Source organism: Lithobates pipiens, unplaced genomic scaffold, assembly GCF_037356315.1.
Source record: "Lithobates pipiens isolate NorthernLeopardFrog02 unplaced genomic scaffold, aLitPip1_a1.2 Scaffold_27, whole genome shotgun sequence".
NCBI classification, from domain to species: Eukaryota; Metazoa; Chordata; class Amphibia; order Anura; family Ranidae; genus Lithobates; species Lithobates pipiens.
In genome coordinates, this window is record NW_027507788.1 from 440874 (window position 1) to 468042 (window position 27169).

Genomic DNA, 27169 nt, shown 5'->3' on the forward strand with positions numbered 1-27169 from the left:
TCACGTTCGACTCCGTCGGAGTTTGGTGTGATGGTGTGTGGTCAAGTCCGTTCGGTCGAAAAGTCCGCCAGAACTCCGTCGGAACTCCGGCGGAACTCCGGCGGAACTCCTTTGGAGGTCTGTCAGACTTATGCCCCGTACACACGAGAGGGATTAAGTCTGACAGACCTCCAAAGGAGTTCCGCCGGAGTTCCGCCGGAGTTCCGACGGAGTTCTGGCGGACTTTTCGACCGAACGGACTTGACCACACACCATCACACCAAACTCCGACGGAGTCGAACGTGATGACGTACGACTGGATTCGACGTAGGAAGTTCCTAGACAGTAGCCAATAGCTGCCCTAGCGTCGGTTTTAGTCCGTCGGAGTAGCACACACACGAGCGGATTTTTCAAAGGGGACCGGGTCCGGCGGAGTTCCGTCGGGAAAATTTAAAGCATGCTTCATTTCTAAAGTCCGTCAGACTTTAGCTTCGCTAAAGTCCGTTGCAGCCCACACACGATCGGATAGTCCGCCGGACTCAGTCCGTCGGAGTTTGGATGTCGAAAAGTCCGCTCGTGTGTACGGGGCATTAATCCCTCTCGTGTGTACGGGGCATTAGTCCCTATACCGCTGAAGGACTGCTGCAGTATAGGTGAGCGGTCAGCAGTGGTGCACGTCAACCCTATCTATTGTGGACCTATAGCGGTCCTTACAGAACAGCAGACTGTACCGCACTCAAGCCTATGTACCGTAGCACCCTATACCAAGTTACCAGTCCTTATAAGAACTTTTGTGGACCAAGCAGGTTGTGTATTAGTGTTTAGCAGACTGTACGTCAGTCCCTATACCGCTGAAGGACTGCTGCAGTATAGGGCAGCGGTCAGCAGTGGTGCACGTCAACCCTATCTATTGTGGACCGATAGCGGTCCTTACAGAACAGCAGACTGTACCGCACTCAAGCCTATGTACCGTAGCACCCTATACCAAGTTACCAGTCCTTATAAGAACTTTTGTGGAACAAGCAGGTTGTGTGTTAGTGATTAGCAGACTGTACGTCAGTCCCTATACCGCTGAAGGACTGCTGCAGTATAGGTGAGCGGTCAGCAGTGGTGCACGTCAACCCTATCTATTGTGGACCGATAGCGGTCCTTACAGAACAGCAGACTGTACCGCACTCAAGCCTATGTACCGTAGCACCCTATACCAAGTTACCAGTCCTTATAAGAACTTTTGTGGACCAAGCAGGTTGTGTATTAGTGTTTAGCAGACTGTACGTCAGTCCCTATACCGCTGAAGGACTGCTGCAGTATAGGGCAGCGGTCAGCAGTGGTGCACGTCAACCCTATCTATTGTGGACCGATAGCGGTCCTTACAGAACAGCAGACTGTACCGCACTCAAGCCTATGTACCGTAGCACCCTATACCAAGTTACCAGTCCTTATAAGAACTTTTGTGGACCAAGCAGGTTGTGTATTAGTGTTTAGCAGACTGTACGTCAGTCCCTATACCGCTGAAGGACTGCTGCAGTATAGGGCAGCGGTCAGCAGTGGTGCACGTCAACCCTATCTATTGTGGACCGATAGCGGTCCTTACAGAACAGCAGACTGTACCGCACTCAAGCCTATGTACCGTAGCACCCTATACCAAGTTACCAGTCCTTATAAGAACTTTTGTGGAACAAGCAGGTTGTGTGTTAGTGATTAGCAGACTGTACGTCAGTCCCTATACCGCTGAAGGACTGCTGCAGTATAGGGCAGCGGTCAGCAGTGGTGCACGTCAACCCTATCTATTGTGGACCGATAGCGGTCCTTACAGAACAGCAGACTGTACCGCACTCAAGCCTATGTACCGTAGCACCCTATACCAAGTTACCAGTCCTTATAAGAACTTTTGTGGAACAAGCAGGTTGTGTGTTAGTGATTAGCAGACTGTACGTCAGTCCCTATACCGCTGAAGGACTGCTGCAGTATAGGTGAGCGGTCAGCAGTGGTGCACGTCAACCCTATCTATTGTGGACCTATAGCGGTCCTTACAGAACAGCAGACTGTACCGCACTCAAGCCTATGTACCGTAGCACCCTATACCAAGTTACCAGTCCTTATAAGAACTTTTGTGGACCAAGCAGGTTGTGTATTAGTGTTTAGCAGACTGTACGTCAGTCCCTATACCGCTGAAGGACTGCTGCAGTATAGGGCAGCGGTCAGCAGTGGTGCACGTCAACCCTATCTATTGTGGACCGATAGCGGTCCTTACAGAACAGCAGACTGTACCGCACTCAAGCCTATGTACCGTAGCACCCTATACCAAGTTACCAGTCCTTATAAGAACTTTTGTGGAACAAGCAGGTTGTGTGTTAGTGATTAGCAGACTGTACGTCAGTCCCTATACCGCTGAAGGACTGCTGCAGTATAGGTGAGCGGTCAGCAGTGGTGCACGTCAACCCTATCTATTGTGGACCGATAGCGGTCCTTACAGAACAGCAGACTGTACCGCACTCAAGCCTATGTACCGTAGCACCCTATACCAAGTTACCAGTCCTTATAAGAACTTTTGTGGAACAAGCAGGTTGTGTGTTAGTGATTAGCAGACTGTACGTCAGTCCCTATACCGCTGAAGGACTGCTGCAGTATAGGGCAGCGGTCAGCAGTGGTGCACGTCAACCCTATCTATTGTGGACCGATAGCGGTCCTTACAGAACAGCAGACTGTACCGCACTCAAGCCTATGTACCGTAGCACCCTATACCAAGTTACCAGTCCTTATAAGAACTTTTGTGGAACAAGCAGGTTGTGTGTTAGTGATTAGCAGACTGTACGTCAGTCCCTATACCGCTGAAGGACTGCTGCAGTATAGGTGAGCGGTCAGCAGTGGTGCACGTCAACCCTATCTATTGTGGACCTATAGCGGTCCTTACAGAACAGCAGACTGTACCGCACTCAAGCCTATGTACCGTAGCACCCTATACCAAGTTACCAGTCCTTATAAGAACTTTTGTGGACCAAGCAGGTTGTGTATTAGTGTTTAGCAGACTGTACGTCAGTCCCTATACCGCTGAAGGACTGCTGCAGTATAGGGCAGCGGTCAGCAGTGGTGCACGTCAACCCTATCTATTGTGGACCGATAGCGGTCCTTACAGAACAGCAGACTGTACCGCACTCAAGCCTATGTACCGTAGCACCCTATACCAAGTTACCAGTCCTTATAAGAACTTTTGTGGAACAAGCAGGTTGTGTGTTAGTGATTAGCAGACTGTACGTCAGTCCCTATACCGCTGAAGGACTGCTGCAGTATAGGTGAGCGGTCAGCAGTGGTGCACGTCAACCCTATCTATTGTGGACCGATAGCGGTCCTTACAGAACAGCAGACTGTACCGCACTCAAGCCTATGTACCGTAGCACCCTATACCAAGTTACCAGTCCTTATAAGAACTTTTGTGGACCAAGCAGGTTGTGTATTAGTGTTTAGCAGACTGTACGTCAGTCCCTATACCGCTGAAGGACTGCTGCAGTATAGGGCATCGGTCAGCAGTGGTGCACGTCAACCCTATCTATTGTGGACCGATAGCGGTCCTTACAGAACAGCAGACTGTACCGCACTCAAGCCTATGTACCGTAGCACCCTATACCAAGTTACCAGTCCTTATAAGAACTTTTGTGGACCAAGCAGGTTGTGTATTAGTGTTTAGCAGACTGTACGTCAGTCCCTATACCGCTGAAGGACTGCTGCAGTATAGGGCAGCGGTCAGCAGTGGTGCACGTCAACCCTATCTATTGTGGACCGATAGCGGTCCTTACAGAACAGCAGACTGTACCGCACTCAAGCCTATGTACCGTAGCACCCTATACCAAGTTACCAGTCCTTATAAGAACTTTTGTGCAACAAGCAGGTTGTGTGTTAGTGATTAGCAGACTGTACGTCAGTCCCTATACCGCTGAAGGACTGCTGCAGTATAGGGCAGCGGTCAGCAGTGGTGCACGTCAACCCTATCTATTGTGGACCGATAGCGGTCCTTACAGAACAGCAGACTGTACCGCACTCAAGCCTATGTACCGTAGCACCCTATACCAAGTTACCAGTCCTTATAAGAACTTTTGTGGAACAAGCAGGTTGTGTGTTAGTGATTAGCAGACTGTACGTCAGTCCCTATACCGCTGAAGGACTGCTGCAGTATAGGTGAGCGGTCAGCAGTGGTGCACGTCAACCCTATCTATTGTGGACCTATAGCGGTCCTTACAGAACAGCAGACTGTACCGCACTCAAGCCTATGTACCGTAGCACCCTATACCAAGTTACCAGTCCTTATAAGAACTTTTGTGGACCAAGCAGGTTGTGTATTAGTGTTTAGCAGACTGTACGTCAGTCCCTATACCGCTGAAGGACTGCTGCAGTATAGGGCAGCGGTCAGCAGTGGTGCACGTCAACCCTATCTATTGTGGACCGATAGCGGTCCTTACAGAACAGCAGACTGTACCGCACTCAAGCCTATGTACCGTAGCACCCTATACCAAGTTACCAGTCCTTATAAGAACTTTTGTGGAACAAGCAGGTTGTGTGTTAGTGATTAGCAGACTGTACGTCAGTCCCTATACCGCTGAAGGACTGCTGCAGTATAGGTGAGCGGTCAGCAGTGGTGCACGTCAACCCTATCTATTGTGGACCGATAGCGGTCCTTACAGAACAGCAGACTGTACCGCACTCAAGCCTATGTACCGTAGCACCCTATACCAAGTTACCAGTCCTTATAAGAACTTTTGTGGACCAAGCAGGTTGTGTATTAGTGTTTAGCAGACTGTACGTCAGTCCCTATACCGCTGAAGGACTGCTGCAGTATAGGGCAGCGGTCAGCAGTGGTGCACGTCAACCCTATCTATTGTGGACCGATAGCGGTCCTTACAGAACAGCAGACTGTACCGCACTCAAGCCTATGTACCGTAGCACCCTATACCAAGTTACCAGTCCTTATAAGAACTTTTGTGGAACAAGCAGGTTGTGTGTTAGTGATTAGCAGACTGTACGTCAGTCCCTATACCGCTGAAGGACTGCTGCAGTATAGGGCAGCGGTCAGCAGTGGTGCACGTCAACCCTATCTATTGTGGACCGATAGCGGTCCTTACAGAACAGCAGACTGTACCGCACTCAAGCCTATGTACCGTAGCACCCTATACCAAGTTACCAGTCCTTATAAGAACTTTTGTGGAACAAGCAGGTTGTGTGTTAGTGATTAGCAGACTGTACGTCAGTCCCTATACCGCTGAAGGACTGCTGCAGTATAGGGCAGCGGTCAGCAGTGGTGCACGTCAACCCTATCTATTGTGGACCGATAGCGGTCCTTACAGAACAGCAGACTGTACCGCACTCAAGCCTATGTACCGTAGCACCCTATACCAAGTTACCAGTCCTTATAAGAACTTTTGTGGAACAAGCAGGTTGTGTGTTAGTGATTAGCAGACTGTACGTCAGTCCCTATACCGCTGAAGGACTGCTGCAGTATAGGTGAGCGGTCAGCAGTGGTGCACGTCAACCCTATCTATTGTGGACCTATAGCGGTCCTTACAGAACAGCAGACTGTACCGCACTCAAGCCTATGTACCGTAGCACCCTATACCAAGTTACCAGTCCTTATAAGAACTTTTGTGGACCAAGCAGGTTGTGTATTAGTGTTTAGCAGACTGTACGTCAGTCCCTATACCGCTGAAGGACTGCTGCAGTATAGGGCAGCGGTCAGCAGTGGTGCACGTCAACCCTATCTATTGTGGACCGATAGCGGTCCTTACAGAACAGCAGACTGTACCGCACTCAAGCCTATGTACCGTAGCACCCTATACCAAGTTACCAGTCCTTATAAGAACTTTTGTGGAACAAGCAGGTTGTGTGTTAGTGATTAGCAGACTGTACGTCAGTCCCTATACCGCTGAAGGACTGCTGCAGTATAGGGCAGCGGTCAGCAGTGGTGCACGTCAACCCTATCTATTGTGGACCGATAGCGGTCCTTACAGAACAGCAGACTGTACCGCACTCAAGCCTATGTACCGTAGCACCCTATACCAAGTTACCAGTCCTTATAAGAACTTTTGTGGAACAAGTGAGTTGTGAATGTTTAGCAGACTGCAGCAGAAGGGCAGCAGTCAAGTATAATATCCTTTCTATATTTGGAAGAAAGAATATTATACATGTACAAGCCTATTACTGTACCACTGATACCAGTCCTGAAAAGAACCTTTGTGGAACTAATAATAACAGCAAGTCTTTAAAATTACCCTCACTGCCTGACAACACTGCTTCCTTCCTGTCCCTATACAAATTGGCAAAAAAAGAGAACGATTAGTGGTTACTGGAACAGCTCTTTTGTGGACCTTGATAGTAACAGCTAATGATGATGATGATGATGATGATGATGAAAGACTAATCTGGCTGTCCCTGTAGCATACACCGTCCTTTCCCTTTCTCTAAACTAACAAAAGACACTCAGGCTGCTGCAAGAATCAGCAGCACAGCAAACCTATCAACACCTAACACCTATACCAGTCCTGAAAAGAACTTTTGTGTACCAAATAGCTAGTGGTTTATCTCTCCCTACTCCACACAGGAACCTGTCCCTATCGTAACAGAAGAAAGAATGTAAAATGGCCACCGGATCGGGTGTATTTATAGGTTAGGGGGAATGTACAAGTGTCCATGTGCTGTCATGTCTCAATTGGCTGTCCTGTATCACATGATAAACGTGTCACCAAAGGTTAAAGTTCTTGTATACATTAAACACGTAAGTCCGCCGCGGCGAACGACGGAAAAAGGCGTTCGAACGTGCGGACCGCGAATGTCGGAAATTCGCCGCGAAACGACCGCCGGGCGAACCGTTCGGCCATCACTAGAGATGACGTGGATATTACAGTGGGGGAGATTGTGGAAATTACAGTGGGGACTATTTAGTGGTGGAATTTTCACAGGTTTTTGCAAATTCAGTTATTAGTTGCTGATCTGAAAAATGATCCAATCCGTGACTCTGATCCGAGGAACGATCTGATCTGTGAGTTTTTTGATCCGATGCACCCCTAGTATATAATACATTGCAGTCAGTGTACAGTATATAATACAGTGCAGGTAGTGTACACAGTATATAATATATTGCAGTCAATGTACCGTATATAATGCAGTGCAGGTAGTGTACAGTATATAATACAGTGCAGGTAGTGCACACAGTATATAATATATTGCAGTCAATGTACTGTATATAATGCAGTGCAGGTGGTGTACAGTATATAATACAGTGCAGTCAGTGTACAGTAAATAATACACTTCAGGCAGTGTACACAGTATATAATACAGCGTGTACAGTATATAATACAGTGTAGTTGGTGTACAGTATATAATACACTTCAAGTGGTGTACATAGTATATAATACAGTGCAGCCAGTGTACAGTTTCTAATTCAGTATGTCCTCCAGGGGCCAGCTTAAGGGCAGCCACCCTATTGCATCAAACCACAAAGCTCCACAGGTGCATGGCACTGCTGACTCCCCGCTGACTTCCAAAAGTTCCTTGGTGTGGGCTTTTTTCGACACATGTGCAGTAGATTGCACCGTTGCTGTTTGCAACCTATGTCTGAAGCGGATCAAGCGTGGCCAGAACAGCACCCTCTTTTTGCACTACATGCTTGACAAGGTATGATGACCTGCCATGCAGTATATTGACAACAGCACCTGGAAGACCCACATAAAAAAAAAAAAAAGGCAGACTTCTCCTTGCTCCTCCTCTGTGATCTCAACCCCTACTATACCTTCAGTCCTCTCAAAAAACTGCACTGAGAGGAATGAAGGTAAAGCACTAGGTGCCACAATTACTTGCAGCCAATCTGTTAGCAGTACACCACCAGTTGATTTCAGCAGGCAAATTTCCCTACCCCAGTTGCTGAACCGTAAAAAGAAATAATGTAGCAGCCATCCACATGCTCAGTGTCTAAATGCTAGCTTGACTGAATTGCTAGCACTACAACTTCTGCCTTTTCAACTGGTAGACTCTGCCCCCTTTCATGAATTTGTGGAATGTGCTGTACCACAGTGGCAGGTTCCAAAAAGAAATTTATTTCAATTTTTTTCAATTTATGTAAGGCCATTCCAGCTCTCTACCATAATGTGGAAGGCAATGTTTTGGCCTTGTTGGACAGGGCGGTCAGCAGCATGTTCATATTACCGCTGACTCATGTTCCAGCAGGCATGGTCAGGGACGTTACTTTTCCTTCACGGGGCACACTGGGTAACTCTGCTGGCAGCTAGGAAGAATGCAGGATAGGGTTCAGTGTTGGAGCTTGTTCTGTTACCCCGCCTCCAAAAAGCTGTTTGTGCCACATCTGTCTGCTCCAGCCCCTCCTCTTCTTCTTCCTCTATGGCCTCTCCTACAGAATTGTCCTCTGAACCAGCAGCGCTCTGTAAGTTCTCAATGTGCTTCGCAAGCAGTCAGGCTAAAAGATGCCATGCGGTAGACATGTGCGATTCGTTTCGTACGAATCTCAAATTCGTACGAATTTCCCAAAATTCGTACGTTCTGGAGGATCCGAAATACGAATTGCCGTGCGTCCGAATTCTGTACGCAATACGAATTTTTGTTTACGAATTTCGGATTTTGGATCAGTTGTCGTCGCATTGACAACGACTCAGTCATTATGCTTATTATGAGGGGCTCCCACCATCCCTGTGCAATGTTGACTTCCTCCTGGGGCTGCTTATTATGAGGGGCTCCCACCATCCCTGTGCTATGCTGACTTCCTGCTGGGGCTGCTTATTATGAGGGGCTCCCACCATCCCTGTGCTGACTTCCACCTGGGGCTTCTTATTATGAGGGGCTCCCACCATCCCTGTGCTGTGCTGACTTCCTCCTGGGGCTGTACCTCTGCTGTGCATATTATGAGGGGCTCCCACCATCCCTGCGCTGTGCTGACTTCCTCCTGGGGCTGCTTATTATGAGGGGCTCCCACCATCCCTGTGCTGTGCTGACTTCCTCCTGGGGCTGCTTATTATGAGGGGCTCCCACCATTCCTGTGCTGTGCTGACTTCCTCCTGGGGCTGCTTATTATGAGGGGCTCCCACCATCCCTGTGCTGTGCTGACTTCCTCCTGGGGCTGTACCTCTGCTGTGCATATTATGAGGGGCTCCTACCATCCCTGTGCTATGCTGACTTCCTCCTGGGGCTGCTTATTATAAGGGGCTCCCACCATCCCTGTGCTATGCTGACTTCCTCCTGGGGCTGCTTATTATGAGGGGCTCCCACCATCCCTGTGGTGCGGTGCTTGAGTTGATCTGCCTAGGGGACAGAAGCCGCACTGGGGCAGAGATTCTGTCAGCTCTGTAGGTTCAGGCTCAGAGGTGGTTGATGCCATGGCAGCTTGAGCCAGGAATGGTTGTATGTGACAATGACACCAACCTTCTCTCCCCCCTCTAGTTACTGACAATGTCATCCTCAGTGGCCCAGAGAACTCAGAATCTCATGCCTCTGCAAACTTACACTGCATGGGCTCCCTGATTCTGAAAAATCTGCAAAAGGACCCTAGGATTCATGGTATCAATGAGAGGGATCATTACTGGTTGGCAACCATTCTTGATCCATGTTACAAGGGTGAAATTGCAGAACTCATCCTGCCTTTGCAGAGGTAGCAGAGGACGCCTTGAAGAAAAGTTTGTGTAACACATTTCCTGACCTTGGGAGGTTACCATTTCCTGGTGCTGGGCAATGTTTTTCTGAGGCATTGCTTGGTCAGAGGAAGAGAGGTTGAGAAGGTAGCTCGCTTACTGATGCCTTTAAATAATTCTTTAGTCCTTAGCACCAAGGTCTAATAGATTCAAGCAACCATTAGCAGCGTCTGCATTATATGGTGCAGGAATATCTTGGGGCAAGAGCAGACTTGGAGACTATTCCAACAGAGCATCCACTGGGTTACTGGGTCTTAAGGATGGACCACTAGCCAGAACTTGCTCAATATGCAATTGAGCTACTGGCCTGTCCTGCATCCAGCATGCATTCTGAACGCACATTCAGTGCTGCTGGAGGGTTTGTAATGGATAAAAGAATGTGCTTGTCCACAGACTCTGTTGATAGGCTCACATTCATAAAAATAAATCAGTCCTGGATCAGCAGCTATCAAGCCCCTGATGCTGAAGTAACTGATTGAATTTACTATGGATCTGGGATACCTTGAAGACTGCATATGCTGCCTATCCTATTCCTCCAGAATCTTGATGATGCTAGCTTCCAACAATATCACCACCAACATTCAAGGCCCAATTGTTCTGCCCGTTTAACGGGGACATGTAATAAAAAAATTGTAATAATATTTAACAGCAGAGCCCATTCCTGCGCCCAACAAGAGTGTGTTCTGGCACCACCAACACCTAAGGCCCAATTTTTCTGCAGAGCATTAGTATTATTAGTATTAGCATATAGTATATATAATACAGTATATAGTGAAGTTCATATATATATATATAATGCAGTTCAGAGTATATAGATAGAGCAGTCCGTATCGTATATATATAATGCAATTCAGATTATATAGTGCAGTCCGTATAGTATATATAATGCAGTTCAGAGTATATAGAGCAGTCCGTATAGTATATATAATGCAGTTCAGAGTATATAGTGCAGTCTGTATAGTATATATAATGCAGTTCAGAGTATATAGTGCAGTCAGTGTAGTATATATAATATAGTGCAGTCTGTATAGTGTATATACTGCAGTTCACAGTATATAATGCAATCCATATAGTATATATAATGCAGTTCAGAGTATCTAGAGCAGTGCAAAGTATATAATACAGTGTATTGAAACTGGTTAAGGGGAACTCTATGACAGAATTTAAAAAAAAACAGCATGGGGTCCCCTCCCAAAATCCATACCAGGCTCTTTGGGTCTGGTATGGATTTTAATGGGAACTTCTCACCAACTTATTTTTAAAAACAGTGTGGGGTCCCCCCAACCCATACTAGGCCCTTTGGGTCTGGCATAGATTTTTAAGGGGAACTCCATACCATTTTTTTTTTAATTGATGGTGGTCTCATCCAAAATCCATACCAGACCCTTATCCGAGCATGCAGTTCGGCAGGCCAGAAAAGGAGGGGGACAAGCAAGCACCTCCCCCTCCTGAATCATACGAGGCCTCTTGCCCTCAACATGGGGAGGGTGCTTTGGAGTCCCCCAAAACACCTTGTCCCAATGATGATGGGGACAAGAGACTCTTGCCGACAACCCTGGCAATTGGTTGTCAGAGTCTGTGGGTGGGGGACTTTAGCAAAGGGGTCCCACATTGTACCCCTACCCATTCACCAAAAAAAGTGCCAAAAAGTAAAAACCACAACAGACAGTTTTGACAATTCCTTTATTAAAAAAGAAAAAGAAAAGTGTCCCACGATGTCCATCCATCTTCAATCATGCTGCCCGATAGACCTGAAAAATAGAAAAAATGTAAAAAGCTCCGCCTCAATGGGAGGCCTCCCAGTGAGTGCTGTCTCTTGACTGTGACAGCCATTATATAGGCAAGGACAGGGCCACCCATTGATGTAACTGAATGACCCCGCCCCTTCTGATGTCATGTGACGCCCTTGCCTATATACTAGCTGTCACAGCGAAAACACAGCAGTCACTGGGAGAACACAGGGCTTCTTTTTTTTGGGGGTCCGTCGGGTAGCGTAATTGAAGATGAATGGACATCGCGGGACACTTTTATTTTAATTTTTTTAATAAAGGAATGGTCATAAACGGTCTTTTGTGGTATTTACTTTTCAACACTTTTTTTGGTGAATAGGTAGGGGTACATTGTACCCCTACCCATTCACATAGGGGGGTGGCATCTGGGGGCCCCCTTGTTAAAGGGGGCTTCATATATCGATAAGCCCCCCATCCACAGACCCTGACAACCAGTGATGGCCAAGGTTGTCGGGATGAGTCCCTAGTCCCCACCAACATGAGGACAAGGTGCTTTGGGGGGACCTCAAAGCACCCTCCCCATATTGAGGGCATGCAGTCTGGTATGGTTCAGGAGGAGGAGCGTTCGCTCACCCCCCCCCCCCCCATCCTGACCTGCAGGCTGCATGCTTAGATAAGGGCCTGGTATGGACATTGGAGAGGACCCCACACCATTTTATTTTTACATTTTGGTGTGGAGTTCCCCTTAAAATCCATACCAGACCTGAAAGGCCTGGTATGGACTGGGGGGAACCCACACTGATTTTTTTCCTTGTTTTTCCATCTATATTGCTGGGATTCGGCAACACATTACAGCCACAATCAAGTTTAAATGACATGTTTTCTTTTAGAAATTTCATTTTGCTGTGGCACAGTAAAACACATAAGAAAGATGCGCCACTTTACAGGCAAACCAAGGGGACCCCCAGGTACGATGTTTAAAGGATTCTTTCATTTTCATTGTTTCACTTTAAGCATTATTAAAATCAGTGCTCCCCAAAAAAATGGCAGTTTTTAAAACTTATTTTTGCATTGATACATGTCCCCTGGGGCAGGACCCCGGTCCACAAACACTTTTTATATCAATAACTTACATATAAGCCTTTAAAATGAACACTTTTGATTTTTCATACATAATACACGACTATTGCTATGAAGGTGAGTTCTGGATAATATACAGACAGTCCCCACCTGGGGTGTGCCGCTCAACATGCAGGTATAAGGCACCAGGTTTTTTTGTTATAGGAAAACAGAAGGGTTAATTGTGACATGAAGATGCTTGTTACCACCATTTGTGGTTCTCCTGACCACCAGAACCAAAGCTGTCAATGACCACAGACATGGGAAGTGGGGCTGAGCACCATCTATGGATACAATAGGCTGTGTATTTACTGGAGACGGGGCCTGACCCTTGCTAGGTGATTTGGTGAATTTCCGGCAGAATAAGGAATGGGGTAGCTGGTGGTATCTGTTCCCTCAGACTAAACAGGATCTGGAGCTGCCGCAACCACGGAGAGTCCTCCCAAAATAACTAAACACAAGGAGACGGACCAGAAATCCCAAGGCACAGGACCTTCATCTGTCCAGGCCATGAATGAAGAGGACCCTTTGTCCACCACAGGTCTTTTTGCGGTCTGGGCTTTCTGGGTCTATAAAATCCCAATTTCAGAAAGCCCTTACCCCAAAAAGCATCTGAGGAGAGACCACAACATCATTCAGCATGTCTGGAAATGGGGGAGGGGTACTGGAATGCAAAACTAGCAGGAAGGGACTGCAACCTTCACAGAGAACTTCATAATGATCAATGCCGGGATCAAAAGGCTTCATATGATCAAAGACCAAAAAAAAGAACTCACCGCTCCAGGTGTAACTGCTACGCCCGCTGGAACACACACCTGAGTGCTCGCCCCGGCTCACTTCTGTGCTAAATTGTCTAAATAAGAAACGGCTTCACTTCACGTGGACTCCAAGTAAAGTTTATTGGAATATGAAAATATCTAAACTGAGAAACCAGAGAAAGAACCCCAGAGAGAGGACCCCCGAGAGAGAAGGCACCAGAGAGATGACCACAGAGAAAGGACACTAGAGAGAGGACCCCAGAGAGAGAAGGCACCAGAGAGAGCACCACAGAGAAAGGACACCAGAGAGAGGACCCCAGAGAGAGAACACCGGAGAGAGGACAGCAGAGAGAGAGGACATCAGAGAGAGAGGACACCAGAGAGAGAACACCAGAGAGAGGATGCCAGAGAGAGAACACCAGCGAGAGGACACTAGAGAGAGGACACCAGGAAGAGAGGACACCAGAGAGAGGACACCAGAGAGGACACCGGAGAGAGGACCCCAGAGAGAGGACACCAGAGAGAGGACACCGGAGAGAGGACACCAGAGAGATGACCACAGAGAAAGGACACCAGAAAGAGGCCCCAGAGAGAGGACCCCCGATAGAGGACCCCAGAGAGAGAAGGCACCAGGAGAGAGCACCACAGAGAAAGGACACCAGAGAGAGGACCCCAGAGAGAGAACACCGGAGAGAGGACACCAGAGAGAGAGGACATCAGAGAGAGAGGACACCAGAGAGAGAACACCAGTGAGAGAACACCAGAGAGAGGATGCCAGAGAGAGAACACCAGCGAGAGGACACTAGAGAGAGGACACCAGGAAGAGAGGACACCAGAGAGAGGACACCGGAGAGAGGATCCCAGAGAGAGGACACCAGAGAGAGGACACCGGAGAGAGGACCCCAGAGAGAGGACACCAGAGAGAGGACCCCAGAAAGAAGACACCAAAGAGAGGACACCAGATAGAGGACCCCAGAGAGAGAACACCAGCGAGAGGACACCAGAGAGAGGACACTAGAGAGAGGACCCCAGAGAGGGAGAACCTCAGAGAGAGAGGACACGGGAGAGATGACACCCAGTCTCCCCAGGAAGAGGACCCCAGAGAGAGAGTACCCCAGAGAGAGAGGACACTAGAGAGAGGACCCCAGAGAGAAGACACCAGAGAGAGAGGACACTAGAGAGAGGACCCCAGAGAGAAGACACCAGAGAGAGAAGAAACTAGAGAGAGGACCCCAGAGAGAAGACACCAGAGAGAGGAGACCAGAGAGAGGACACCAGATTGAAGACACCAGAGAGAAGACACCAGAGAGAGGACACCAGAGAGAGGACCCCAGAGAGAGGACCCCAGAGAGAGGACCCCAGAGAGAGAGGACCCCAGAAAGAGAGGACACTAGAGAGAGGACCCCAGAGAGAAGACACCAGAGAGAGAGGACACTAGAGAGAGGACCCCAGAGAGAAGACACCAGAGAGAGGAGACCAGAGAGAGAGGACACTAGAGAGAGGACCCCAGAGAGAAGACACCAGAGAGAGAGGACACTAGAGAGAGGACCCCAGAGAGAAGACACCAGAGAGAGAGGACACTAGAGAGAGGACCCCAGAGAGAAGACACCAGAGAGAGGAGACCAGAGAAAGGACACCAGAGAGACGAAACCAGAGAGAAGACACCATCTCCGGTGACAACCTTCATCAATGATTACATCAAAACATACAAATATAAAAACATAAAAACGAATACTCACCAAGTGAAACATTCAAACAAAATGAAGAAGAAAGAAATCATAATAAATGAAGAAACTTTTCCAAGTTTCAAGCACATTTCTGGTGTGTGAAACGTGTCTACCTTAACTGCTGGTGTCTTCTCCCTGGTGTCCTCTCTCTGGGGTCCTCTCTCTCTGGTGTCCTCTCTCTGTGGTTCTATCTCTCTGGTGTGATCTCTCTGTTGTTCTCTCTCTCTGGGGTCCTCTCTATGTGGTCTTCTCTCTGGGGTCATCTCTCTGGGGTCCTCTCTAACTGGTGTCCTCTCTATGTGGTCCTCTCTCTGTTGTCTTCTTTCTGGTGTCTTCTCTCCGGTGTCCTCTCTCTGGTATCCTCTCTCTCTGGTGTCCTCTCTCTGGTGTCCTCTTTCTGCGGTCCTCTCTCTGGTGTCCTCTCTCTCTGGTGTCCTCTCTCTGGGGTCCTCTCTCTTGTGTCTTTTCTCTGGTGTCCTCTCGCTGGTGTTCTCTCTCTGGTGTCCTCTCTCTGGTGTCTTCTTTCTGGGGTCCTCTCGCTGGTGTTCTCTCTCTGGTGTCCTCTCTCTGGTGTTCTCTCTCTGGCATCCTCTCTCTGGTGTTCTCTCCCTGGGGTCCCCCCTCTGATGTCTTCTCTGTATGGTCATCTCTCTGGTGTCTTCTCTCTGGTGTCCTCTCTCTGGGGTCCTCTCTCTGGTGTCCTCTCTCTGGGGTCCTCTCTCTGGTGTCCTCTATCTGGGTGCTCTCTCTGGTGTCTTCTCTCTGGTGTCCTCTCTCTGTTGTCCTCTCTCCGGTGTCTTCTCTCTTGTTTCCTCTCTCTGTGGTCCTCTCTCTGGTGTCCTCTCTCTGGTGTCTTCTCTCTGGTGTCCTCTCTCTGGTGTCTTCTCCCTGGTGTCCTCTCTCTGTTGTCCTCTCTCCGGTGTCTTCTCTCTTGTTTCCTCTCTCTGTGGTCATCTCTCTGGTTTCTTCTCTCTGGTGTCCTCTATCTGATGTCCTCACTCTGGGGTCCTCTCTCCGGTTTCTTCTCTCTCATTATTTCCTCTCTCTGGGGTCCTCTCTCCGGTGTCCTCTCTCCGGTATCTTCTCTCTGTGGTACTCTATCTGGAGTCCTCTCTCTGGTGTCCTCTCTTTGTGGTCATCTCTCTGGTTTCTTCTTTCTGGTGTCCTCTCTCTGGGTGCTCTCTCTGGTGTCCTCTCTCTGTTGTCCTCTCTCCGGTGTCTTCTCTCGTTTCCTCTCTCTGTGGTCCTCTCTCTGGTTTCTTCTCTCTGGTGTCCTCTCTCTGGTGTGCTCTCTCTGGGGTCCTCTCTGGTGTCCTCTTTCTGGGGTGCTCTCTCTGGTGTCCTCTCTCTGGTGTCCTCTCTCTGGTGTCCTCTCTCCGGTGTCTTCTCTCTCATTTCCTCTCTCTGGGGTCCTATCTCCGGTACCTTCTCTCTGTGGTACTCTTTCTGGGGTCCTCTCTCTGGTGTCCTCTCTTTGTGGTCATCTCTCTGGTTTCTTCTCTCTGGTATCCTCTCTCTGGTGTCCTCTCTATGGGGTCCTCTCTCTGGGTGCTCTCTCTGGGGTCCTCTCTCTGGTGTCCTCTCTCTGGTGTCCTCTCTTTGGGGTCCTCTCTATGGGTGTTCTCTCTGGTTTCTTCTCTCTGGTGTCCTCTCTCTGGTGTCCTCTCTCTGGGTGCTCTCTCTGGTGTCCTCTCTCTGGGTGCTCTCTCTGGGGTCCTCCCTCTGGGTGCTCTCTCTGGGGTCCTCTCTCTGGGTGCTCTCTCTGGGGTCCTCTCTCTGGGTGCTCTCTCTGGGGTCCTCCCTCTGGGTGCTCTCTCTGGTGTCCTCACTCTGGGGTCCTCTCTTTGGGTGCTCTCTCTGGTGTCCTCTCTCCGGTGTCTTCTCTCTCATTTCCTCTCTCTGGGGTCCTCTCTCCGGTATCTTCTCTCTGTGGTACTCTTTCTGGGGTCCTCTCTCTGGTGTCCTCTCTTTGTGGTCATCTCTCTGGTTTCTTCTCTGTGGTATCCTCTCTCTGGTGTCCTCTCTCTGGTGTCCTCTCTCTGGGTGTTCTCTCTGGTTTCTTCTCTCTGGTGTTCTCTCTCTGTTGTCCTCTCTCTGGGTGCTCTCTCTGGGGTCCTCTCTCTCTGGGGTCCTCCCTCTGGGTGCTCTCTCTGGTGTCCTCTCTTTGTGGTCATCTCTCTGGTTTGTTCTCTCTGGTGTCCTCTCTCTGGTGTCCTCTCTTTGGTGTCCTCTCTTTGGGGTCCTCTCTCTGGGGTCCTCTCTCTGGTGTCCTCTATCTGGGTCCTCTCACTGGTGTCCTCTCTTTGTGGTCATCTCTCTGGTTTGTTCTCTCTGGTGTCCTCTCTATGGTGTCCTCTCTCTTGTGTCCTCTCTCTGGTGTCCTCTCACTGGTGTCCTCTCTTTGTGGTCATCTCTCTGGTTTCTTCTCTTTGGTATCCTCTCTTTGGTGTCCTCTCTTTGGGGTCCTCTCTCTGGGGTCCTCTCTCTGGGGTCCTCTCTCTGGTGTCCTCTCTCTGGTGTCTTCTCTCTGGTGTCTTCTCTCTGGTGTCCTCTCTCTGTTGTCCTCTCTCCGGTGTCTTCTCTCTTGTTTCCTCTCTCTGTGGTCCTCTCTCTGGTGTCCTCTCACTGGTGTCCTCTCTTTGTGGTCATCTCTCTGGTTTCTTCTCTTTGGTATCCTCTCTTTGGTGTCCTCTCTTTGGGGTCCTCTCTCTGGGGTCCTCTCTCTGGGGTCCTCTCTCTGGTGTCCTCTCTCTGGTGTCTTCTCTTTGGTGTCCTCTCTTTGGGGTCCTCTCTCTGGGGTCCTCTCTCTGGGTGCTCTCTCTGGGGTCCTCTCTCTGGTGTCCTCTATCTGGGTCCTCTCTCTGGTGTCCTCTCTTTGTGGTTATCTCTCTGGTTTGTTCTCTCTGGTGTCCTCTCTCTGGTATCCTCTCTCTGGTGTCCTCTCTCTGGTGTCCTCTCACTGGTGTCCTCTCACTGGTGTCCTCTCTTTGTGGTCATCTCTCTAGTTTCTTCTCTCCGGTGTCCTCTCTCCGGGGTCTTCTCTCTCATTATTTCCTCTCTCTCTGGGGTCCTCTCTCCTGTGTCTTCTCTCTTATTTCCTCTCTCTGGGGTCCTCTCTCCGGTGTCCTCTCTCCGGTATCTTCTCTCTGTGGTACTCTCTCTGGGGTCCTCTCTCTGGTGTCCTCTCTTTGTGGTCATCTCTCTGGTTTCCTCTCTCTGGTATCCTCTCTCTGGTGTGCTCTCTCTGGGGTCCTCTCTCTGGTGTCCTCTTTCTGGGGTGCTCTCTCTGGTGTCCTCTCTCTGGTGTCCTCTCTCTGGGGTCCTCTCTATGGGTGTTCTCTCTGGTTTCTTTTCTCTGGTGTCCTCTCTCTGGGGTCCTCTCTCTGGGTGCTCTCTCTGGGGTCCTCCCTCTGGTTTCTTCTCTGTGGTATCCTCTCTCTGGTGTCCTCTCTCTGGGGTCCTCTCTCTGGGGTTCTCTCTCTGGTGTCCTCTCTCTGGGTGTTCTCTCTGGTTTCTTCTCTCTGGTGTTCTCTCTCTGGTGTTCTCTCTCTGGTGTCCTCTCTCTGGGTGCTCTCTCTGGGGTCCTCTCTCTCTGGGGTCCTCCCTCTGGGTGCTCTCTCTGGTGTCCTCTCTTTGTGGTCATCTCTCTGGTTTGTTCTCTCTGGTGTCCTCTCTCTGGTGTCCTCTCTTTGGTGTCCTCTCTTTGGGGTCCTCTCTCTGGGGTCCTCTCTCTGGGTGCTCTCTCTGGGGTCCTCTCTCTGGTGTCCTCTATCTGGGTCCTCTCTCTGGTGTCCTCTCTTTGTGGTCATCTCTCTGGTTTGTTCTCTCTGGTTTGTTCTCTCTGGTGTCCTCTCTCTGGTGTCCTCTCACTGGTGTCCTCTCTTTGTGGTCATCTCTCTGGTTTCTTCTCTTTGGTATCCTCTCTTTGGTGTCCTCTCTTTGGGGTCCTCTCTCTGGGGTCCTCTCTCTGGTGTCTTCTCTCTGGTGTCCTCTCTCTGGGGTCCTCTCTCTGGTGTCTTCTCTGTGGTGTCCTCTCACTGGTGTCCTCTTTGTGGTGTCCTACCTCTGGTGTCCTCTCTCTGGGGTCATATCTCTGGTGTCTTCTCTCTGGGATCTTCTCTTTTTTGTGTTCTCTATTTCTCTGGTGTCCTCTCTCTGTGGCCATCTCTCTGGTGTGTTCTCCCTGGGGTCCCCCCTCTGATGTCTTCTCTGTATGGTCATCTCTCTGGTGTCTTCTCTCTGGTGTCCTCTCTCTGTGGTCCTCTCTCTGGTGTCCTCTCTCTGGGGTCCTCTCTCTGGTGTCCTCTATCTGGGTGCTCTCTCTGGTGTCTTCTCTCTGGTGTCCTCTCTCTGTTGTCCTCTCTCCGGTGTCTTCTCTCTTGTTTCCTCTCTCTGTGGTCCTCTCTCTGGTGTCCTCTCTCTGGTGTCTTCTCTCTGGTGTCCTCTCTCTGGTGTCTTCTCCCTGGTGTCCTCTCTCTGTTGTCCTCTCTCCGGTGTCTTCTCTCTTGTTTCCTCTCTCTGTGGTCATCTCTCTGGTTTCTTCTCTCTGGTGTCCTCTATCTGATGTCCTCACTCTGGGGTCCTCTCTCCGGTTTCTTCTCTCTCATTATTTCCTCTCTCTGGGGTCCTCTCTCCGGTGTCCTCTCTCCGGTATCTTCTCTCTGTGGTACTCTATCTGGAGTCCTCTCTCTGGTGTCCTCTCTTTGTGGTCATCTCTCTGGTTTCTTCTTTCTGGTGTCCTCTCTCTGGGTGCTCTCTCTGGTGTCCTCTCTCTGTTGTCCTCTCTCCGGTGTCTTCTCTCGTTTCCTCTCTCTGTGGTCCTCTCTCTGGTTTCTTCTCTCTGGTGTCCTCTCTCTGGTGTGTTCTCTCTGGGGTCCTCTCTGGTGTCCTCTTTCTGGGGTGCTCTCTCTGGTGTCCTTTCTCTGGTGTCCTCTCTCTGGTGTCCTCTCTCCGGTGTCTTCTCTCTCATTTCCTCTCTCTGGGGTCCTATCTCCGGTATCTTCTCTCTGTGGTACTCTTTCTGGGGTCCTCTCTCTGGTGTCCTCTCTTTGTGGTCATCTATCTGGTTTCTTCTCTCTGGTATCCTCTCTCTGGTGTCCTCTCTCTGGGGTCCTCTCTCTGGGTGCTCTCTCTGGGGTCCTCTCTCTGGTGTCCTCTCTCTGGTGTCCTCTCTTTGGGGTCCTCTCTATGGTTGTTCTCTCTGGTTTCTTCTCTCTGGTGTCCTCTCTCTGGTGTCCTCTCTCTGGGTGCTCTCTCTGGTGTCCTCTCTCTGGGTTCTCTCTCTGGGGTCCTCCCTCTGGGTGCTCTCTCTGGGGTCCTCCCTCTGGGTGCTCTCTCTGGTGTCCTCACTCTGGGGTCCTCTCTTTGGGTGCTCTCTCTGGTGTCCTCTCTCCGGTGTCTTCTCTCTCATTTCCTCTCTCTGGGGTCCTCTCTCCGGTATCTTCTCTCTGTGGTACTCTTTCTGGGGTCCTCTCTCTGGTGTCCTCTCTTTTTGGTCATCTCTCTGGTTTCTTCTCTGTGGTATCCTCTCTCTGGTGTCCTCTCTCTGGTGTCCTCTCTCTGGGTGTTCTCTCTGGTTTCTTCTCTCTGGTGTTCTCTCTCTGTTGTCCTCTCTCTGGGTGCTCTCTCTGGGGTCCTCTCTCTCTGGGGTCCTCCCTCTGGGTGCTCTCTCTGGTGTCCTCTCTTTGTGGTCATCTCTCTGGTTTGTTCTCTCTGGTGTCCTCTCTCTGGTGTCCTCTCTTTGGTGTCCTCTCTTTGGGGTCCTCTCTCTGGGGTCCTCTCTCTGGGTGCTCTCTCTGGGGTCCTCTCTCTGGTGTCCTCTATCTGGGTCCTCTCTCTGGTGTCCTCTCTTTGTGGTCATCTCTCTGGTTTGTTCTCTCTGGTGTCCTCTCTCTGGTGTCCTCTCTCTTGTGTCCTCTCTCTGGTGTCCTCTCACTGGTGTCCTCTCTTTGTGGTCATCTCTCTGGTGTCCTCTCTCTGGTGTCTTCTCTCTGGTGTCTTCTCTCTGGTGTCCTCTCTCTGTTGTCCTCTCTCCGGTGTCTTCTCTCTTGTTTCCTCTCTCTGTGGTCCTCTCTCTGGGGTCCTCTCTCTGGTGTCCTCTCTTTGTGGTCATCTGCCTGGTTTCTTCTCTGTGGTATCCTCTCTCTGGTGTCCTCTCTCTGGGGTTCTCTCTCTGGTGTCCTCTCTCTGGGTGTTCTCTCTGGTTTCTTCTCTCTGGTGTTCTCTCTCTGGGTGCTCTCTCTGGGGTCCTCTCTCTCTGGGGTCCTCCCTCTGGGTGCACTCTCTGGTGTCCTCTCTTTGTGGTCATCTCTCTGGTTTGTTCTCTCTGGTGTCCTCTCTCTTGTGTCCTCTCTTTGGTGTCCTCTCTTTGGGGTCCTCTCTCTGGGGTCCTCTCTCTGGGTGCTCTCTCTGGGGTCCTCTCTCTGGTGTCCTCTATCTGGGTCCTCTCTCTGGTGTCCTCTCTTTGTGGTCATCTCTCTGGTTTGTTCTCTCTGGTGTCCTCTCTCTGGTGTCCTCTCTCTGGTGTCCTCTCACTGGTGTCCTCTCTTTGTGGTCATCTCTCTGGTTTCTTCTCTTTGGTATCCTCTCTTTGGTGTCCTCTCTTTGGGGTTCTCTCTCTGGGGTCCTCTCTCTGGGGTCCTCTCTCTGGTGTCCTCTCTCTGGTGTCTTCTCTTTGGTGTCCTCTCTTTGGGGTCCTCTCTCTGGGGTCCTCTCTCTGGGTGCTCTCTCTGGGGTCCTCTCTCTGGTGTCCTCTATCTGGGTCCTCTCTCTGGTGTCCTCTCTTTGTGGTTATCTCTCTGGTGTCCTCTCTCCGGTGTCTTCTCTCTCATTTCCTCTCTCTGGGGTCCTATCTCCGGTATCTTCTCTCTGTGGTACTCTTTCTGGGGTCCTCTCTCTGGTGTCCTCTCTTTGTGGTCATCTATCTGGTTTCTTCTCTCTGGTATCCTCTCTCTGGTGTCCTCTCTCTGGGGTCCTCTCTCTGGGTGCTCTCTCTGGGGTCCTCTCTCTGGTGTCCTCTCTCTGGTGTCCTCTCTTTGGGGTCCTCTCTATGGTTGTTCTCTCTGGTTTCTTCTCTCTGGTGTCCTCTCTCTGGTGTCCTCTCTCTGGGTGCTCTCTCTGGTGTCCTCTCTCTGGGTGCTCTCTCTGGTGTCCTCTCTCTGGGTTCTCTCTCTGGGGTCCTCCCTCTGGGTGCTCTCTCTGGGGTCCTCCCTCTGGGTGCTCTCTCTGGTGTCCTCACTCTGGGGTCCTCTCTTTGGGTGCTCTCTCTGGTGTCCTCTCTCCGGTGTCTTCTCTCTCATTTCCTCTCTCTGGGGTCCTCTCTCCGGTATCTTCTCTCTGTGGTACTCTTTCTGGGGTCCTCTCTCTGGTGTCCTCTCTTTTTGGTCATCTCTCTGGTTTCTTCTCTGTGGTATCCTCTCTCTGGTGTCCTCTCTCTGGTGTCCTCTCTCTGGGTGTTCTCTCTGGTTTCTTCTCTCTGGTGTTCTCTCTCTGTTGTCCTCTCTCTGGGTGCTCTCTCTGGGGTCCTCTCTCTCTGGGGTCCTCCCTCTGGGTGCTCTCTCTGGTGTCCTCTCTTTGTGGTCATCTCTCTGGTTTGTTCTCTCTGGTGTCCTCTCTCTGGTGTCCTCTCTTTGGTGTCCTCTCTTTGGGGTCCTCTCTCTGGGGTCCTCTCTCTGGGTGCTCTCTCTGGGGTCCTCTCTCTGGTGTCCTCTATCTGGGTCCTCTCTCTGGTGTCCTCTCTTTGTGGTCATCTCTCTGGTTTGTTCTCTCTGGTGTCCTCTCTCTGGTGTCCTCTCTCTTGTGTCCTCTCTCTGGTGTCCTCTCACTGGTGTCCTCTCTTTGTGGTCATCTCTCTGGTGTCCTCTCTCTGGTGTCTTCTCTCTGGTGTCTTCTCTCTGGTGTCCTCTCTCTGTTGTCCTCTCTCCGGTGTCTTCTCTCTTGTTTCCTCTCTCTGTGGTCCTCTCTCTGGGGTCCTCTCTCTGGTGTCCTCTCTTTGTGGTCATCTGCCTGGTTTCTTCTCTGTGGTATCCTCTCTCTGGTGTCCTCTCTCTGGGGTTCTCTCTCTGGTGTCCTCTCTCTGGGTGTTCTCTCTGGTTTCTTCTCTCTGGTGTTCTCTCTCTGGGTGCTCTCTCTGGGGTCCTCTCTCTCTGGGGTCCTCCCTCTGGGTGCACTCTCTGGTGTCCTCTCTTTGTGGTCATCTCTCTGGTTTGTTCTCTCTGGTGTCCTCTCTCTTGTGTCCTCTCTTTGGTGTCCTCTCTTTGGGGTCCTCTCTCTGGGGTCCTCTCTCTGGGTGCTCTCTCTGGGGTCCTCTCTCTGGTGTCCTCTATCTGGGTCCTCTCTCTGGTGTCCTCTCTTTGTGGTCATCTCTCTGGTTTGTTCTCTCTGGTGTCCTCTCTCTGGTGTCCTCTCTCTGGTGTCCTCTCACTGGTGTCCTCTCTTTGTGGTCATCTCTCTGGTTTCTTCTCTTTGGTATCCTCTCTTTGGTGTCCTCTCTTTGGGGTTCTCTCTCTGGGGTCCTCTCTCTGGGGTCCTCTCTCTGGTGTCCTCTCTCTGGTGTCTTCTCTTTGGTGTCCTCTCTTTGGGGTCCTCTCTCTGGGGTCCTCTCTCTGGGTGCTCTCTCTGGGGTCCTCTCTCTGGTGTCCTCTATCTGGGTCCTCTCTCTGGTGTCCTCTCTTTGTGGTTATCTCTCTGGTTTGTTCTCTCTGGTGTCCTCTCTCTGGTGTCCTCTCTCTGGTGTCCTCTCACTGGTGTCCTCTCACTGGTGTCCTCTCTTTGTGGTCATCTCTCTAGTTTCTTCTCTCTGGTGTCCTCTATCTGGTGTCCTCACTCTGGGGTCCTCTCTTTGGGTGCTCTCTCCGGTGTCCTCTCTCCGGGGTCTTCTCTCTCATTATTTCCTCTCTCTCTGGGGTCCTCTCTCCTGTGTCTTCTCTCTTATTTCCTCTCTCTGGGGTCCTCTCTCCGGTGTCCTCTCTCCGGTATCTTCTCTCTGTGGTACTCTCTCTGGGGTCCTCTCTCTGGTATCCTCTCTCTGGTGTCCTCTCTTTGTGGTCATCTCTCTGGTTTCTTCTCTCTGGTATCCTCTCTCTGGTGTGCTCTCTCTGGGGTCCTCTCTCTGGTGTCCTCTTTCTGGGGTGCTCTCTCTGGTGTCCTCTCTCTGGTGTCCTCTCTCTGGGGTCCTCTCTATGGGTGTTCTCTCTGGTTTCTTCTCTCTGGTGTCCTCTCTCTGGGGTCCTCTCTCTGGGTGCTCTCTCTGGGGTCCTCCCTCTGGTTTCTTCTCTGTGGTATCCTCTCTCTGGTGTCCTCTCTCTGGGGTCCTCTCTCTGGGGTTCTCTCTCTGGTGTCCTCTCTCTGGGTGTTCTCTCTGGTTTCTTCTCTCTGGTGTTCTCTCTCTGGTGTCCTCTCTCTGGGTGCTCTCTCTGGGGTCCTCTCTCTCTGGGGTCCTCCCTCTGGGTGCTCTCTCTGGTGTCCTCTCTTTGTGGTCATCTCTCTGGTTTGTTCTCTCTGGTGTCCTCTCTCTGGTGTCCTCTCTTTGGTGTCCTCTCTTTGGGGTCCTCTCTCTGGGGTCCTCTCTCTGGGTGCTCTCTCTGGGGTCCTCTCTCTGGTGTCCTCTATCTGGGTCCTCTCTCTGGTGTCCTCTCTTTGTGGTCATCTCTCTGGTTTGTTCTCTCTGGTTTGTTCTCTCTGGTGTCCTCTCTCTGGTGTCCTCTCACTGGTGTCCTCTCTTTGCGGTCATCTCTCTGGTTTCTTCTCTTTGGTATCCTCTCTTTGGTGTCCTCTCTTTGGGGTCCTCTCTCTAGGGTCCTCTCTCTGGGGTCCTCTCTCTGGTGTCCTCTCTCTGGTGTCTTCTCTCTGTTGTCCTCTCTCCGGTGTCTTCTCTCTTATTTCCTCTCTCTGTGGTCCTCTCTCTGGTGTCCTCTCTCTGGTGTCTTCTCTCTGTTGTCCTCTCTCCGGTGTCTTCTCTCTTATTTCCTCTCTCTGTGGTCCTCTCTCTGGTGTCCTCTCTTTGTGGTCATCTCTCTAGTTTCTTCTCTCTGGTGTCCTCTATCTGGTGTCCTCACTCTGGGGTCCTCTCTTTGGGTGCACTCTCTGGCGTCCTCTCTCCTGTGTCTTCTCTCTTATTTCCTCTCTCTGGGGTCCTCTCTCTGGTGTCCTCTCTCCGGTATCTTCTATCTGTTGTACTCTCTCTGGTGTCCTCTTTCTGGGGTGCTCTCTCTGGTGTCCTCTCTCTGGTGTCCTCTCTCTGGGGTCCTCTCTATGGGTGTTCTCTCTGGTTTCTTCTCTCTGGTGTCCTCTCTCTGGGGTCCTCTCTCTGGGTGCTCTCTCTGGGGTCCTCCCTCTGGTTTCTTCTCTGTGGTATCCTCTCTCTGGTGTCCTCTCTCTGGGGTCCTCTCTCTGGGGTTCTCTCTCTGGTGTCCTCTCTCTGGGTGTTCTCTCTGGTTTATTCTCTCTGGTGTTCTCTCTCTGGTGTCCTCTCTTTGGTGTCCTCTCTTTGGGGTCCTCTCTCTGGGGTCCTCTCTCTGGGTGCTCTCTCTGGGGTCCTCTCTCTGGTGTCCTCTATCTGGGTCCTCTCTCTGGTGTCCTCTCTTTGTGGTCATCTCTCTGGTTTGTTCTCTCTGGTTTGTTCTCTCTGGTGTCCTCTCTCTGGTGTCCTCTCACTGGTGTCCTCTCTTTGTGGTCATCTCTCTGGTTTCTTCTCTTTGGTATCCTCTCTTTGGTGTCCTCTCTTTGGGGTCCTCTCTCTAGGGTCCTCTCTCTGGGGTCCTCTCTCTGGTGTCCTCTCTCTGGTGTCTTCTCTCTGTTGTCCTCTCTCCGGTGTCTTCTCTCTTATTTCCTCTCTCTGTGGTCCTCTCTCTGGGGTCCTCTCTCTGGTGTCCTCTCTTTGTGGTCATCTCTCTAGTTTCTTCTCTCTGGTGTCCTCTATCTGGTGTCCTCACTCTGGGGTCCTCTCTTTGGGTGCACTCTCTGGTGTCCTCTCTCCTGTGTCTTCTCTCTTATTTCCTCTCTCTGGTGTCCTCTCTCCGGTATCTTCTATCTGTTGTACTCTCTCTGGGGTCCTCTCTTTGTGGTCATTTCTCTGGTTTCTTCTCTCTGGTATCCTCTCTCTGGTGTGCTCTCTCTGGGGTCCTCTCTCTGGTGTCCTCTTTCTGGGGTGCTCTCTCTGGGGTCCTCTCTCTGGGGTCCTCTCTCTGGTTTGTTCTCTCTGGTGTCATCTCTCTGGTGTCTTCTCTCTGGTGTCCTCTCTCTGGTGTCCTCTCTTTGGGGTCCTCTCTCTGGTGTCCTCTCTCTGGGGTCTTCTCTCTGGTGTCCTCTCTCCGGTGTCTTCTCTCTCATTATTTCCTCTCTCTGGGGTCCTCTCTCTGGTGTCCTCTCTTTGTGGTCATCTCTCTGGTTTGTTCTCTCTGGTGTCCTCTCTCTGGTGTCCTCTCTTTGTGGGCATCTCTCTGGTTTCTTCTCTTTGGTGTCCTCTCTTTGGGATCCTCTCTCTGGTGTCCTCTCTCTGGTTTCTTCTCTTTGTGGGCATCTCTCTGGTTTCTTCTCTTTGGTGTCCTCTCTTTGGGATCCTCTCTCTGCTGTCCTCTCTCTGGTGTCCTCTATCTGGGTGCTCTCTCTGGTGTCCTCTCTTTGTGGTCATCTCTCTGGTTTCTTCTCTCTGCTGTCCTCTCTCTGGTGTCCTCTCTCTGGGGTGCTGTCTCTGGTGTCCTCTATCTGGGTGCTCTCTCTGGGGTCCTCTCTCTGGGTGCTCTTTCTGGTGTCCTCTCTTTGTGGTCATCTCTCTGGTTTCTTCTCTCTGGTGTCCTCTCTCTGGTGTCCTCTCTCTGGGGTGCTGTCTCTGGTGTCCTCTATCTGGGTGCTCTCTCTTGGGTCCTCTATCTGGGTGCTCTTTCTGGTGTCCTCTCTTTGTGGTCATCTCTCTGGTTTCTTCTCTCTGGTGTCCTCTCTCTGGTGTCCTCTCTCTGGGGTCCTCTCTCTGGTGTCCTCTCTCTGGGGTCCTCTCTCTGGGGTGCTCTCTCTGGTGTCCTCTCTTTGTGGTCATCTCTCTGGTTTCTTCTCTCTGGTGTCCTCTCTCTGGTGTCCTCTCTCTGGTGTCCTCTATCTGGGTGCTCTCTCTGGGGTCCTCTCTCTGGGGTGCTCTCTCTGGGGTGCTCTCTCTGGGGTGCTCTCTTTGGTTTCTTCTCTCT